This window comes from Rhinolophus ferrumequinum, chromosome 4, assembly GCF_004115265.2.
Source record: "Rhinolophus ferrumequinum isolate MPI-CBG mRhiFer1 chromosome 4, mRhiFer1_v1.p, whole genome shotgun sequence".
Classification (NCBI taxonomy): Eukaryota; Metazoa; Chordata; class Mammalia; order Chiroptera; family Rhinolophidae; genus Rhinolophus; species Rhinolophus ferrumequinum.
In genome coordinates this window covers 59,300,190-59,316,789 of record NC_046287.1, presented here as the reverse complement: position 1 = coordinate 59,316,789, position 16,600 = coordinate 59,300,190, and the positions used below count along the sequence as shown (strand labels likewise).

The 16,600-nt window shown below is 41.5% G+C and overlaps 1 protein-coding gene across 3 annotated transcripts in view; it reads right to left on the bottom strand.

Moving 5' to 3' along the window:
- The window catches only part of ZMAT4 (zinc finger matrin-type 4), a 325,908-nt gene that overhangs the window by 271,636 nt on the left and 37,672 nt on the right, over window positions 1-16,600 (bottom strand). The gene's annotated exons all lie outside the window — the stretch shown is intronic.

The following is a 16,600-nucleotide window of genomic DNA, read 5'->3' as shown; positions in this document are numbered from 1 at the left end:
TGGTAAAGAAAACATAGCAGTTAAATGAATTAATAGTTTACCTTGCACTAGCAACAAAACTTTCTAACTTTCCGAAATGATCCCACACAGCAGCAGCACATTTTAAACTTGCTTGGGGTAGTGAAAATATCTTTATCTCACATCTGACAGAGCAGACACTGAGGCCTAGAGAAATTAAGTAACTTGCCTCGGGTCACATGCTCTGTGGCAGGGTCAGGGCGAGAACTCAGGCACCCATGGCATTGGTGTGAGCGGAAATAACAGGGGCCTTCCATGAGGAAGGTCCACAAGGTGACCTCAGTACTGTAGACTGAGTGTCGATGGGACAGGCGCAAAGTACTGAATGCCCTGTGCACTGGGAGAGGGGATATTTCAGAATCAGTCCCAGTTAACATGACTGCAGGTGCTGAGTGAGGCTCTGAGCTGACTATCAATCACCTATCAATATCGTATCACCACACCTTATAGCATCACCTTTCAGTTCTCCCATTTCCCAATGACTTGGAGCTTCTGCTGGAAGAAACGCGTGGATGCCCTGGATCTGTTCCTAGATCAATATGGCCAAACAGCATCAAATAGAACATTTTAAGCATCTTCATTATTTTCAAAAGTGTTGCTTCTCCAGAGGGAATACGCTTGTTTTGAGATTTGACACTCTGCTGATTGCCCACGGAAGAGGACCAAAAGTTAAAAGTTAGCAAAGGGTATCTCCGGGCAATTACAAACACCCCGCCCTCAGGTTCCTGGACTCTCCCAGATGTTGCATGCCAGTTGGTGACTTTGCTGCTTCTGAAAGATAATGCAGCCTTTGCTGCAGTTGGTGAAACGCTCTATCAGACCTGCAGGTTGTGGTAGCTTCTGAAAAAAATAGCAATGTCTTATAATTTCACTGCAGGTAAGACAATTGCTCATGTTCAGACAAAGCAGTCCTGACATGGTGAGAACCCCAAGAGGCTGCTGCAAGAAAATGGTGTAAACCAGTGTTCGCTGTCCTGAGGAATCTCCAAAAAGCCTGTTATGAAACGTTTCAACATCACAGGCTTTAAGAGTACTAGCTAGTTAAAACAAAAAACAAACAAACAAACAAACAAAAAACTCGGGTTGGAGGCGGGCAGTGAGGGTGAAAATGTATTTAATAAGGACAGAACCATGCATCCATTAAGACCAGCACCAAAAGGAGGCAAGATGTCAAAAGAACGGATCAGCCAGCTGACATATGGGTTCCATGCAGGGAGGAAGCAAGGCCTCTCCTTGTCTGCGAATCCTGGAATTCTGAGGTTGGACTTCAGCCTCTTTCAAACCCCAGTGAGAGCAGCTCCACAATAACCTTCCTGACGCATTAGAAAAAGAGCAGGAGGATCAGCCAAAGTTGCAACAAATAGTCTGCAGACCAGCAGGCTCTAGCTGAGACCTGGACACTGCAATTCTCTGTGAGCTTTCTTCCAAATGGGCTTCCCAAATAACAACTGTTGTTTTCTTACGGTCTTTTACATATTTCTGCCTCCTCCATCCATTCCACCATTGTCCCGACCCTCCCAGACAGCTCAATCTCCAACCTCCGAGGAAGGCTTATTCTCCCTGTTTTCTCTTCATGAAGAGAAAACAAAGGTCATGGAGATCAGGTCTGGGGACCATGGAGGCCTGTTCGGCAGAGGGAGAGGGTTCCCTGAGCAAGGCTGCAGCAGCCACTGAGCTCCAAGCTGCCTCTGAGCTCCTATCTCTGGATTCCATAATTAAAGTCATTGGGTGTTTGATAACCTCCTTGACGCTGAGTAATTAAAATCACTACACTGTTTATTTTTCATTTCCTTTGATAAATGGTGACAACTGTTAACAAGCAAAAACATCGAGGTTCCACCTCACTCACCCTTGGCTCCCCCATTTCCACAAGTGCCCTGCTTCTCTCTGGGTGGGGACTGAGTCAGAAACCTCAGGGGCAGGAGTGGGCATGGCCCCAGAGCGGGCACTTGGCAAGATGCACCCAAATGGCTGCTGGGAACATGTTTGAGGATGACCTCTCAGAAAGAGTTGTCCGTTTCAACCTTTTAAGGGTAGAAAGAGAAGATTTCGTTTTAAAAAGAAAACTTGAAGTGTAAGTTCAGGCTATTCTGCTTGGCTTTTAAATGTATCCCGCTTTCCTAAGCTCTTATGAAAAAGAAATGGGGAAAATATAGTCACCTTGGAGAAAACAGCCTCTCAGTGTCGGTCTCTCCCTCTATATATAAAATGGGTACTGTCATATTTGCCCTCCTTGTCACACTAAGGTATTAAATGACGCGTTATACTTGAAAATGTTCCACAAGCCACAGTGTTCTATATGATATCAGTGAGTTCGTTGCATTATTGGTGCCTCCTTGAGACTTTGAGTGAACAAAGAGAGAGTTTGGCTGGTTCCCAAAGTAGTTTAGTCTCTCTAATTAAAGCAGGGGACACTGACAAAGGACAGAGAAGGGGAGAAGGTGGAAAGGCAAAGGGCAGCCCAGGAAAATTTCCACACCTTGCTCTCTATAAGAAAAGGAGTTCACCCACTCCTCTTTCAAACTCTAGAAGGTGCTCCTTTAGGCCTGAGGCAGCCAGCTCGCCTTACATGTCACATACTGCATTCTCAAAGATCTCCATCCATTGCCAACTGCAAGAAAAATTGTTCTTCCCCAAATATCTTACATGTTCTCTGTAATTGGGTGATAACGCAAATGAAGGTAACTGCTGAGGTGACTTCTGTCCTGGGAGTTTTCCCTGGCATTACTTCTACATGGTAACTGAAGTCCATCCACCAGTGGGATGAGCCCACTTAAATCAAGTCTGGTGTTTGCAGGGCGCTGGCAAGAAAACCTGAGGTCAGCCCTTCTTGGCTGTGCTAACCTATCCATGGATCATGTCAAGTCTATTTCAAAAGCACACATGATATGCCTTTAATTTAAGCCCCAGCCTTTTCCTCAGAACCACAGGGACCAGGCAACATTCAGTGGGTAATTTTGAAAATGAAAAGTGGTTTGTTTGCTGGAGCTCTGGACTTGGTGCCCTTTCTGTCTACCTCCTCATGCCATCAGCCATCCTGGGAAAAAGATATTAACTCTAGGAGAAGAAAATGACACCCAACAGACTAGAGAAACAAGGGAAAGGGCTTCAAATGGTAGACAGTGACTCTTAGAGGGAAATGACTATCCCAAAGCCTACCTGGCCTTAAGAAAGAAGGCCACCCTGAAGGTGCAATGTCTCCTCTACATGGAAGTCATACTCCACTCCGTGACCCCGACTCTACACTCGTGGCCAGTGTGGATCATGTCAGGTTTTCTACCTGAGATTTCCCAGAAATGCAATAGAGCATTTGAACGAAGGTCCCCCTAACACCAACACCCAAAAACATAGTAATTATTTTCTGCTCTTTAGAGGAACCTAAAGCAACTGACCATTCTGGAGAAAAGTGGGAGGTGAGTTAGGCAGAAGTCAGGCATCAGTATATAACAGAGTAAAAAAACACAGGTGTTGGGGACATCAAGGTGTGACAGCTGACTTTGCCATTTGCTAGTTATAGATATTTGGGGGAGTTACTTCATCTCTGAGACTCAGTGTACTCATCAATAAAATCGGGATAATAATAACCACATCATGTCATTGTGGTGAGGAGAACAAAGAATATAAAGTAACTAAAAGCTTGGTGCATAATTGGGATTAAATAAATGGTAACTACTATCACTGTCATTACTATCAATAATATTACTGATCTGGGGGGATTGTATAATTCTTCAACCAGTCCCTTCTTCAATTCAAAAATCCCTTCACTATGATTCCTGATCACAAAAACAAAGTCAGTGCCTGCATTATTCCAGCCAGCCCCAAAGAATCTGTTTTGGAAAGGACTCCAGACTCGGCACCAAGGGGAGCTCAGAGGTCCCCTGCAGGTCAGTTCTCTCTGTTCCTGGCAGATGGCAAGTCATGCAGGGATGACAAGCTGCTGTCAGGCTGATGGGTACCACCTCATGCTGGCATCACAAGTTGCCAGGTCAGGTCTGCACAGCTGCCTAGAGAGACCCAGAAAACCCAGTCTGCAGATTTAGAAATGAGGTAGAGGCTGCAGGGAGTGTGAGGAAGCAGCAAAAACCACCAGCTTCTTCCCCAGTCCAGAGTGGCCATGGCTGATTGCAGGCCACTCTCAGCACACAGCTGCTCTGTTTTCATCATCTTTAAACCAAAAACCATGGCCAGGCACTCCAGAAGGAACAGTCTTCTTTTCTGCTGTTCTGAATACTTTCATTATTTACTCGTAATATGTTTATAAGTAATGAGATTCCTCCACCCACCTCTCTCCCACTGATACAGGAAAGAAGAAGATAAAATGTTCTAAGCTTCCCAGGAGAAAGAGATAAAGGATGATATATTTATATCACTGGGGTTCCAAAAATTGGCAAAATGGTTACCCAATCATGCTACCTGTCCCCTAAAAAACCACCTCCTGGCCTGATTACTAGATATTTTCCTGTATCTTGGTCATCCTCATATGTCCCCACAAATAGGGTGGGAAGAGAGGATAATTCGTCAGATGGTATTAGTCATTCCATCTTCTCTGCTTCCAAAACACCATGATGAGAGAGAAGGATAAACATGGTTCCGTGTGTGCGTGTGTGTGTGTGTGTGTGTGTGTGTGTGCGATTCACGAGGGTATCCTTCAACGCCTAGATCCTTGTCCTGCACAGAGTGGGTACTTGACCAATATCTGCTCAATTAAATTGTAGTTTAGATGCCTGGATATCCAAGAGGGCTCAAACCTAATTTGAATCCAAGGAGAACTACTGAATACCACCTGTGAATTCACTCGCCTCAAGGTTTTCCCATCTCAGTAAATGACACAACTATTCACCCAGCTGCTCAAGACAGAAACCTAAGATTCCTCTTTGATTTCTCTTTCCTTCCCACTCACATCCAATCTATTAGCAAGACATGCTGCTTCAAACTCAAAATAGATCCTGAATCTGACAGTGTCTTACTATCTCCGGCAGTACACGTGGAGCCAAAGCCACCATCATCTCTTACCTGGACACTGCACTGCCAAACTGTTACCCCAACCTCCATCTTGCCACCTCACAGTCAGCCCATCCTTAAGGCAGCTATGATGGTTTCACCAGTCAACCAGACACTGTCACTCCCTGCTTAAAGTCTAGCAAGTCTTCTCAGGCAATGAGAATAGAATCCAAACCTCGTTCAAGGCCCATGAGCCCTCCCTGATCTGTAACCTGCCTGCCTCTTTAGCTGTATCCTCCCCTACTCTCATCCTCACTCACCATGCTCCAGCCTCGCTGGCCTTCCCTCCATCCACTTGAAAGCACCCAGCTCATACTTGGATTGTTTCTCCACCAGATATTCCCCTGGCTGCCTTCTTCCAAATATGACAGCCCCACCTAAGAACCCACCCACCTCTCCCCTGTTGCTCTCTACCACAGCACCGTATTTTCTCTGCTTTAGACCATGTACCAGTACATTAAGTGATGTAACTTCTTTATTTATGTGTTTATTGTCTAACTACCCACACACACAATTTTAAGCTCTTTAGATAGAGACTCACTCTATCTTAAGAACAGCTCTATCCCCAGTACCTGGAGTACCACCAGGTACATAGTCTGTACTCAATTAACATTTATGAGGCTGACTAAACTAAGTGGTTTGATGTAGCACTGTCTCCAGTACCCAGGTTCTTTCTCACTGAATTTGTTTTTGCACACTCATGGTTATTTATAGATCACATTGAGGGAGGGGAAGGGAATAAACTCTCCAGAGACATTATGTAAACCTTCAACCTTATGACTACCCTTACAGGTTAGCTGTTTGCAAACACAAACATTCTCTTCTTACAGAATATTCTAGGTCAGCATTTCAACTTTTTGTCTCAGTACCCCTTCACATATGTAAAAACTGTTGAAAATCCAAAAGAGCTTTTGTTTATGTGGGTCATATCTATCAGAATTTACTGTGATAGAAATTAAAACTGAGAAATTTGAAAAATATTTATTAACTCATCTTAAAGTAACTAATAACGAATCATTATATGTCACATAAATATATAAATAATATATTTATATAAAATTAACTATATTCTAAACACAGTGTGGTATCCTAGATTAGATATTGGAACAGCAAAAGGACATTAATGGGAAAACTGGTGAAATCCAAATAAAGTCTATAATTTAGTTAATAGCTGTGTACCGAAGTTAATTTCTTAGTTTTGACAAATATACCATGGTAATGTCAGATGTTAAATTCAGGGAAAACTGAGTGAAGGGTATATGGAAACTCTTTGTACTATTTTGGAACTTTACTATGAATGTGAAATTATTTCGAAATAAAAGATTTATTTTTAAGAACTATATTTTTAAAAATTCATGTGAAGAATGGCGCTTTTTTACCTTTTTGCAAATCTCTTTCATGTCTCCCTTAGTTAAAAAGAACTGGATTCTAGTATTTGTGTCTGCATTTAATTTGTTGTGACATGCTGCTTTATTAGTTGAACTATATGAAGAAAATACTGTTCACACAGATATGTAGTTGGAAAAGGGAAGATTTACTAGTCTTATCAGATAATTACATATATTTTTTCTTTGATACTATACCAAAATTTGACAAGAGGTAGCTTCTTAAGGGTTAGTTGGAATATGAAATAAGAAACCATATCAGGAAAATTTTTGCACTTTGCTATATTAAACTCTGTTGGTTTATCTTGCATTTTGGATAGATCTTCTACCAATCGATGATTTCATAATAACATGCATTGATTATTTGGAAAACAGTTCACTGAGTTATGTAGATCTTACAAATGTTGACACATTCTATTATACAATATGAAAAAATTGTTAATATCAACTACCTCTTCAGAAAAGACTTTAAGGTTTGGGAAGTAGTCAAGTTCATTGTGACAGATACGAATTTTCCAAAATTCAAATTTTCACTTGAATGCTTGAATTTTATCACTGGCAAAAAACATGGTCAGTTGTATTCCTTGAAATGCCAGACTCATTTCATTCAATTTTAAGAAAATGTCTCCTAAATATTTAAATCTGAATTGCCACAGTTTGTCTACCAGATATTTTTTCAAGTAAAAATAGTGTTCCATGGAGAAAGCTCTAGGTCAGTTCATAACTCAAACAACTGAACAAGCACTTTTCCTCAAGACAACCTTTGTACATTAGTATGAAACAGAAGTCCTTATGTATCTATTATTCCAATTTTATCACGCAGGATATTAAAGTAAATGTACTCAAGGATTGACATTTAATAAACAATTTCTAAAATTTCAACTAGGACTTAAGTGAAACTGGCAATTTTTTATTTTTATTTTTTTTACTACTTCAAGTATGTGGCAGTTGTACTGACTTATACTACAGTTTGGTGCCATTGCCTTGTTTTGGACTAAGGCACCAGCAGTTTCACCCATCTTTGCTTTTGCCTTGTCGGTCCAAGTTTGAACACAGTGGAAAAGGCAAATAACACCTTAATATTATTTTGAAAACAATTTTGACCTCACAAACTTCCTGCAAAGGTCTTAGGAAAACTGGTCATCGGTCATCGGGCTACGTTTTGTGAGCCAATGTTCTCAATGACTTACTAGTGAAAAACCCTAAAGTGCAAACATTTATTGAGCACCAACTGTATGTAGACCTAGTTCTAAATTCCTGTGGCCATTGAGGCTAGGACAGCACAAAAGAAAGAAAGACAAATTCCCTTTTCTGGGAGTTTAAAATACAGTTATGTAAACAACAGATAAATAAAAGAACGCTGAACGATGCAAAGGAATGTCGGTGATAAGAAACTAGAGATTACAATGAGAATTTAAAGTGCTGAGGCAATGCCAACCCATGGGCCTGCAGGAGGCAAGTGGATTAGGTAGGCCGGGATTCTAGAAGGTCCTTTGGCAGAGCTAGCTCAGGCTTTCGGATTTCTCCTCCCCCCTCACTTCAAGCAATCCACCTAACGTGGAGTCTGAAGACCACGGCCTCAGCCCAAGACCACAGGTGGAGCCAGCACAGTCAGGGAGGAGGGATGGCAGCAAGATGTGTGCGCACAGCTCTGGAAGTTAAAACAGTACAGAAGAGAAGGCAAAAGACCCCAGCTAGATACCAGTGGTGTAAGTTTCTGCATTTGGATGAAAGAAAAAGAGAGAAAAGGAAATACTGAGATTCTCCAAAAGGGGTAATCATGGGGCGGAGGCGGGGTGGCGGTGGGGGGAGATAAAGTTGGTTTAATGGAAGATCAACATTCAAGGACAGGTAGGGCATTTCTGAGGTCGAGTTTATGCCAGATGAATACTGTACAGCAACAATACCTGAAACTCCCACAGCTAATTTGAACACAGTGGCATCCATGGTTTTCCTGCATCCCCTGCTGTTTGTGTTCATTTCACATGACACTAGACTTCAAAAATTGGCCACCTGCCCACTTAACTTAGGCTCTTTGTAAATGGTTTGTCCAGACTAGAAATGCTTTGAGCCTGCATAACTTTTCTGACAAGCTGTGGTGCTTTACCCTGCAGAGCAAGTCTGTCCTGAATCCTAATGGAGCCCAGGAGCATCATTCCCTGTGGTTATGGGCTTGTCTGTTCACTGCTTGGATGACCTTGGTGCCAAATGACACAAAACTCCTCAGACTCAGTTGCTAGACTTGGATGATTCCAAGCAGAGGGCCAAGACACCTTCAGCAGAGATAAAACTATTGTTCTTCCAGCAAATTTCACCCTCCACCACAGAGCCAGTGGCACTTGATGGAATCAGAACCAACTCTCATGGAGGTTGAAGCATTTTACCAAACAGAACCAACCAGTGACAAATAATGGTAACAGTGAAACTTATTTTTCAGGTCTACCCACCATTTACGTGGATAGCTCTATCCTTCCAGCTTTTGATGCTATTATGATGCTCACCACCACTATCTAAGGTGGGGTTCCATCTAGTTATCCCTCCCACAAGACCCACATACTCTGGAAAGTACATGAGCCCCAGTAAGTGTTAGTCTTCACAGGCTATGTGGGAAGGGAATGGGATACAATTAAGTCTAAAGCATGCGGTTGCTATCTCTTCATTTGTATTTGTCTCAACTCTCTAAGTAGATGGTGGGTCTTTAGGAAGAATGTGATGAGTGACAAAGAAATTTGTAAATACTAAGAATAATTCAGAGGAGAAACAGTTCACTGCTGGAATAGGTGTCCTATATTCGGAAGCAAAATTGGGGGGTCAATACAAGATGGAAAGGATTGGAAAAAGTAGACAACGGGAAGAGGGTATTCCAGGTGAGCGAGGGCATTATGGGCAAAGGCATGGAGAAAAATTCTTGTACAGTATAGTAGGTGCAGCACTCTGGCAAGAGCATAAGTTTAAAGCATGGAAATTAGTGAAGATAATGTAAGAAGAGTAGGTTGAGGTCATAATGTAAATTGAATGTCAGACTTCTGGGCACTGGGGAAACAAATTTGATTAAGACTACTGCAGCCCAGCAAGGTATGTACAAGGAAAGGTGGGGGCATAAAGCAAGGAGCCATCAACCCTGAAGACGTCATAAAGGACAGATGCTTGAGCATCGTGGCACAAAAGATGTCAAATTTTCCCAGGCAGACATTGGAAGATGGGCAGAGAAGTACTTTCTGAGGACAGGGAGCTGCAGAGCAGAAGCCTTAAGGCCTAGGAGAGCATTTTGCATTCAGGAGACCATGTGCACTGATATATGGCTGGAAGGGAATGTGACGGACATGTGGGAGCTGTACTCTAGATGTGGACAGGTGCCAGGTCAAGGAGGGTCTGGTCAATTTGCGGTTTCCAACATATACTCTAAAGAGCAGAAGGAATTCACAAAGGAACCTCGGGAGCTACAACTGTACAGGGAGGACAAATAGGAATGATGAACAAGCAGGTTTCCATCTCCCTTCAACTAGACAAGCTCCACTCTGAAGAAAGAGTTCACCACTACAATCATAATTAATTAAAAGTTTGAGAACTCCTGATATTGGTGTTAGTCATTAAAAGTTTCCAGCAGCAAAGGTCTAAAGTGATCCGGAAGCCACCAGGGCAAAACAAGCAGCCTGGTTGCCTAAAGGAAGGGAGGCAAGCAAAGAGATCACCACTTAGTTCAGATGAGAGTTGATCAAGATTAGGCTATGACTATTTAAAAAAGAAAAAAAAAGGAAATAAAAAGATGCATCTAGGAGACAATGTCAAGAAAGGATTCACTGGGACTTCATGGTTAATTTTATGTGAGAAATTACAGTGAGATTCCACTACACACCTACTAAAATTACACTATATAAAAGGCTGACAATACCAAATTTTGAGAATAGACAGCCTTCCAAATTCTCATGCATTGCTGCTGAGAGTGAAAATGGTACATTCACTTTAAAAAACTGTTTAGCAATTATTGTTGACATGAAATAGACACATACTCTATGACCCTACTATTTTACTCCCAGATATTTATCCAAGAGAAATGAAAACATAGAACCCCAAAAAGACCCATGTAAGAATATACAGAATAACTTTGCTCATAAAAGTAAAAAAATGAAAATATCCCATATATCTATCAACAGGAAAATAGAAAATCAAGTTTTAGTATATTCATAAGATGGAATGCAACTCAATAAAAAGGAATGCACTGCCAAAATAAAGAACAATCTCACAAAAACACAGTTATGTGTAGCAAAAGAAGTTAGACATAAAAGAGTACATAATGTATGATTCCATTTATATAAGTTCAAGAAAAGGCAAGACTATGCTACAAGATTTGACGATTAAGTTTGCAAACTCATCCTAGAAAAAATGCTACATACCTCATGGCTGAATATCACTACAATCACTTTCGAACTACTCCCCTTGGGAAGCTATGCACTGACACCAGTGCCTAGTTGGCCCTTCAAAGCAATTCTGGAACTCTTTTTCTAGAATGGCCAACAGAGCTGTCATTGTTTTACCCTTGATGTCCTGAATGTCATCAAAATGTCTTCCTTTCAATATTTCCTTTATCTTCAGGTAAAGAAAGAAGTCACTGGAGGCCAGATCAGGTGAGTAGGGAGGGTGTTCCAATACAGTTATTTGTTTACTGGCTGAAAACTCCCTCACAGATGGTGCCATGTGAGCTGGTGTGTTGTTGTGATGCAAGAGCCATGAATTGTTGGTGAAAAGTTCAGGTCGTTTTCATCTTTTTCACACAGCCTTATGAGCACTTCCAAATAGGAAAACTTGGTTAACTGTTTGCCCAGTTGGTACAAATTCATAATGCATAATCCCTCTGATATAAAAAAGGCTAGCAACGTTGATGCAACAAGTTGGTGAACTTAACTGTCAGACCTGGTTTATGAGAAAAATCAGAACAGTGGTTGCCTGCATGGAGGGGAAGTTGTTGACTAGAGGGCAGGGGGGATTGTCAGGTTGTAAATTTTTATTTGGGTGAGAGTAACACAATATAAACATTTGTCAAAACTCATTGAACTCTACACTTAAGATCCATGCATTTTACTGTATGCTTCAAAATATACTTCAATGATTTTTTTTCACATGAGGAACCTGAAGAAACGGAAAGTCAAAGGTGACTCCAAAGTTCAACTGGACAGACAGGAAGAAGAAATTTGCCACTAATAAAACAAGGAAATCTATGAGGAGGTAAGGTGGTGTTCATTTTCACCTTTTTTGAACCTTACACTTTATACTTTGATATATTTGAGTTTTTTCTTTTGCCTTTTATTAGATCATAAGCTCCCTGAAATCTCCTCAGAACAAGGATTTGGGCAGCACAGACCTTCAATCACTGGGTGTTGCCTCGGCATTAAGATGAGGTAGTGACTTTATGCTCTTCCCACTGGACCCTAAGATTGAGAGGTTTAATAGGCAAGGGTATGAAAGTGGTCATGAATTATGACAGGTTAAAATGTTACCTCTGCTTGAGAAGTTGGCTTCACTTCTCTGGGTCTTAGATTCAATGTCTTGACCCAGAAGAATGACTGATTAGAACATTTTTAGGCTTCATGAAAGGCCAGCAACAGAGATGGTATGAGAAGGGTTTCCCATACCCCTCAGCTCATATTATCTACTACACCCATGAACAGTTCACCTCAGTTCTCAAAGTTCTAGCAAACTCCTCTCATTAGAAATTCCTTCTCCTCACAGCTCCTCTTCTGTTCTTGTCCATCATGTTCATCTGCCAGCCCCCTGTCCTCTTTGTCAACATGATCGAATACATGAAATCTGTCCTCACCCAATGTGCATGTGTTTTTGCCAATTACCTGCCCTGTGAGACAAAAGGTGACCCCACAGGACAGCTGTGTTTATGATCAATGACAAAGCATGGTCGTGTCCTGGCATCCTCTTATCATTAAGATGCTTTTTGCTTGCACCTAATTAAATGGGAGGGGGACTCCTGAGGTCCACAGAAAGCCTTTGTAATTGCCCTTGACCACAGAATAAGCACTATGTAAATGCTGTTTCCTTCCCAGCTGGGCCAAGACTGCTGGTGCCTGCCTTGCTGTTCCTGACCTCAGCAACTTCAGAAGGATTGTGTTTTCCAGGGAAATTGGATTTATGCAAAATACCCAGTGAAGTCACATGCCTGCCTTCAAGGCCCCCTGCCGTAGAAACTGTGGGGAAAGCCATCCCAGGTAGCTCTCCCTGACAGGGAGGGTAACTCCCTGACCCTCATGAGAGGATGAAGGCTTAACCAGTGACGTAAATCCACAGAGAAAAAGTGACACTCCTTCCTTTTCCTCTGCACTCTCTCCTCTCCCCACAAGCAGTACATGTATGGAAACCTAAATCTTTACTCTCCTAAAATCCTTGAGTGGCAGTTGGAGGGTCTAGCAACAAACACACACACACACACACACACACACACACACACACACACACACACCCCTTACAGATTCTGAGTTAATTGTCAGACAAGGAGAAGCATAGGCCTGGATATTGCCTTTAGTGGGCTTTTAACATAAGCAAAACAGTTCTGATTAAGAGCAGTAGCTCATGATAAGTTGGAGTAACTCTGCTACCAGTCTATATGTATCCTATGAGATGGCAAAGCAAGTGCTGTGTGTTCACGTGAGATATGCACCAACTGCAATGGCAGTGGTGGGAAATAGAAGTTGCCCTGCAGTATAACCAAGCTTCGAGATAACTGAATAGCGAAGGTAAGTCACAAGGGTTAAGTACAGTAAGGGTAAGTAGGACGACAGCATTTCACATTTTAATGTAGTGATTTCATGGGAGCTATTTCTTCCCTATCTCCCAGAACTACTTTTCAGCCTTACTACTCAAATCAACTTTAAAATACAGAGAAAGATGTTGAGGTTAGTCTGAAGGAAGAGGTTGTCAATTCTATTTACTGAAAAGTTGACAAAATTCTATGTGATATAGCAAAAAGAATAATGACTGTGTGGCCAGTTGGATCAAGGACTAAACCCAGCTCTGGGATCTACGTCTGGACAAGTCACAGGTCAAGTCACAGATCATTCAGCCTCATTTTCCACATCTGAAAATATGGATAATATCATTTCCCCAAAAATAAGACCTAGCCGGACCATCAGCTCTATTGCGTCCTTTGGAGCAAAAATTAATATATGATCCAGTATTATATCACATTCTAGAAGACCCAGTCTTATATTAATTTTTGCTCCAAAGGACCCATTAGAGTTGATGGTCTGGTTAGGTCTTATTTTTGAGGAAACACGGTAATACTTGCATATACACAATGTTTGGTAGTGACTCTGCCACAAAAGCCTTTTTCCTAGAGATCTTTCAGTCCAAAAGAAAATGATCATTGGCATGGTTTTAGTACCATCCTGAGGTGAGGGAGGAGATCCAAGAACTCAAAGTAAATCTATCTATACGAGTGGCAGCCAAACTGAACCCAAATATAAGCCAGTATTCACCAGGGTTATTGTCAAACTTTGTCCTCCCCCTTGAATTTAGATATAATTAATTTATGATTAGAACAGACATATTTTCACTTCCTACAATATCCAATATCATCTTACTTCCTTTCAAAGGATATGATATTTCTTTTCATTGTGACGTCTCTTCCTGCTTGCTTCCAGGACCACATATGAAACTCTGTGAAGAGCCACAGTTGACAGTGACATACATCCCTAGAGATGTGGGTTGGCCACCTTGGACATTAGGACAATGACTGCCAAATCTTTTCACCCCATGGAGAATTTTGGCAGAGAACACAGACCACATACTATAGTGTCTCTCACATTACCAAGTTGGAAGATATTCCAACTTTACCACTAATTGTCAACAGATATTCATGAGTAACTATTTGTGTGCTTAAAATCAGAGATGCAGGAAGCTAGGCTCTGATGTTGCCCTCATGGTGCTTACAATCTAGAGATGGACCAGTGGCTGCAATATAATAGGACAAAAAAAAAAATCTATCAGGGCAGTGTGTGGTGCTGCATTGGCCCCAAGGACCATTAAAACTACAATTTGGAAGGCCAGCAGAAGCTTCCTAGAGGAAGCAGTGAAAGAAAGACCCAAAGGGAAACAGGTCTCAGCTCTCCACACTGCCTCAAGGAAGACCTCCCTAAGCAGCCCTCTCAACCTAAATTAGGCTCTTCTCACATTCTCTTATAGTCCCTGTTCCTTCCCTTACTTATCACCATTTGTATTTACATATTCATATTTAACACTGGCCTCCTCAACTAGTTCAAAACCCTATGGGGAGGGAGAATATCTATTTTGTGTCTACCAGCACTCAGTCCAGGAGAGGGCATGCGCTGAGTGCTCTGTAGATATGTGATGGATGAATTAAGACTGAGAAGACTGTGCTTGGCAGAAAGAATTAGCTGTGCAAAGGACTGAAGGATGAAAACAGATGATACATTCAAGGAACAGATAGCCATTCTGGTGATCCAAAGATTGTTTGGGGGGTGTGGGGAGGGCAAGAATAGCAGCAAGAGATGAGTCTGGAACAAAAGCAGTGAACAAACCCGACAGTGCCATGTAAGCCTTATGCATAAGTTTAGTCTCTATGACAAGGATAATATGGACTTTTAAAGAACTTTAAGTAGGGAAACGAGGGGATCAGATTTGTATTACCCTTACTAGAGTGTAGAAAATGTTTAGAAATAACCAAGACTGGAAGTGAGACAACTGGTTAGGAGTGCATATATAAAACCATGTGAAAGAATATGGTGGGCTTCTCTAGAAATGGGAAAGAATTTGGAAAACATGGAGGTACAAAAGAAATCAGTAAGTAGAATGTGCATGTGTTGAGGATCCTTTGAAAGAAGTGGTTAAATGAAAAGGAAGAGTCAAGAACTATGCCCCGGCATTCGGCTTGAATGGTGGTACCATTACTGTATCAGAGAACAAGCTAGGAGGAAGTTAAAGGTGAGGCCGGGAATGGGGATGTAGATGTTGGGTTCAATTTACAACTGGCTATGTTTAAGTTCCTGCAGAGCTTTCAAGTAGAAATGCCCAGTAGGTAACAAATATACCAGAGTAAGCAACTCAGAGCAAGAACTAGAGTGGAAATACAGATTTAAGGAAGATCCATATAGTGATGGTCACTGAAACAGGAGAACAGATGAAATTCCCCCCCCCCAAATTAATCAGAATAGTATACTTTTATGAGATACCAATTATGGAAGGCCTTGTGAAGATCATTAATGTATGTCAGAAACCAAAGCAAAGCTATCTATTACCAATACTCATGATCTAGTATTCATGTAAAGATTACACACACACACACACACACACACACACACGGTTATACACGCTTATATTTTTGTTGTAGCATTTACCTATATAAAATGATTATCAAACATTATTACTTGCTCAGCAATTAGATCATAAAGTCCTAAAAAATGTGACTATATTTTATCCATATCTTATTCATCCCTGTATCTCTTGTGCCTTGCACAATTTCCAACTCATAGAAGATAACCAAGCAATGTTTGTGCATGGTATAGAATTAAATGCCTTGATTAAACAGCCTTCTGAATTTTGAATAAATGAATGCATCTGACTTTTGCTTGGATGAAATAAACCAGAGTTGTGTTGTTCCAGGCCCAGGAAATCTGGCCCATTTTACCCTGGAAAGGCATTTGCCAATTCACCAGTGTCCTGAAAATCATCAGAAAATGGCCTATGTTGAGATTCATTTTCCCTTTGAGAGTTTCCCCTTCTCCCCTGACAACAGTGGATATATACCCACATCACTAAATCACTCGATCGAATACATCACTAAAACCTTACATACCTGAAAGTATATTTCTAAAGAAATTGGGGGTAAATTGAGAAAAATGAATCTCTGACTGTGGGATGTCAGGCAGGGTGGCTCTAAGATAGATGGCAATGTTGGCAAACCACAAGTCTTCCCCCCGGGAGTGGGAAAAGGTGATTCTGATGGCTGAGATGATGGCTGAGGCATCTTAGTAGCAAGGGCAAGAGAGGTGAAGTGTCATACTTACCCGGTGTGGCCTGGGTACCTGCCACAATTACTGGCAACCATGAACTGGTGACAACATCATGCCCCAAGTCATATAGGTGGTACACTGTCTCCATTCTAAATTCTTTGTCTCTGTGACTAGAGTGGGGTTGTGAATTGTTAAAGTGACTGGACTTTTTATGCACTGTGA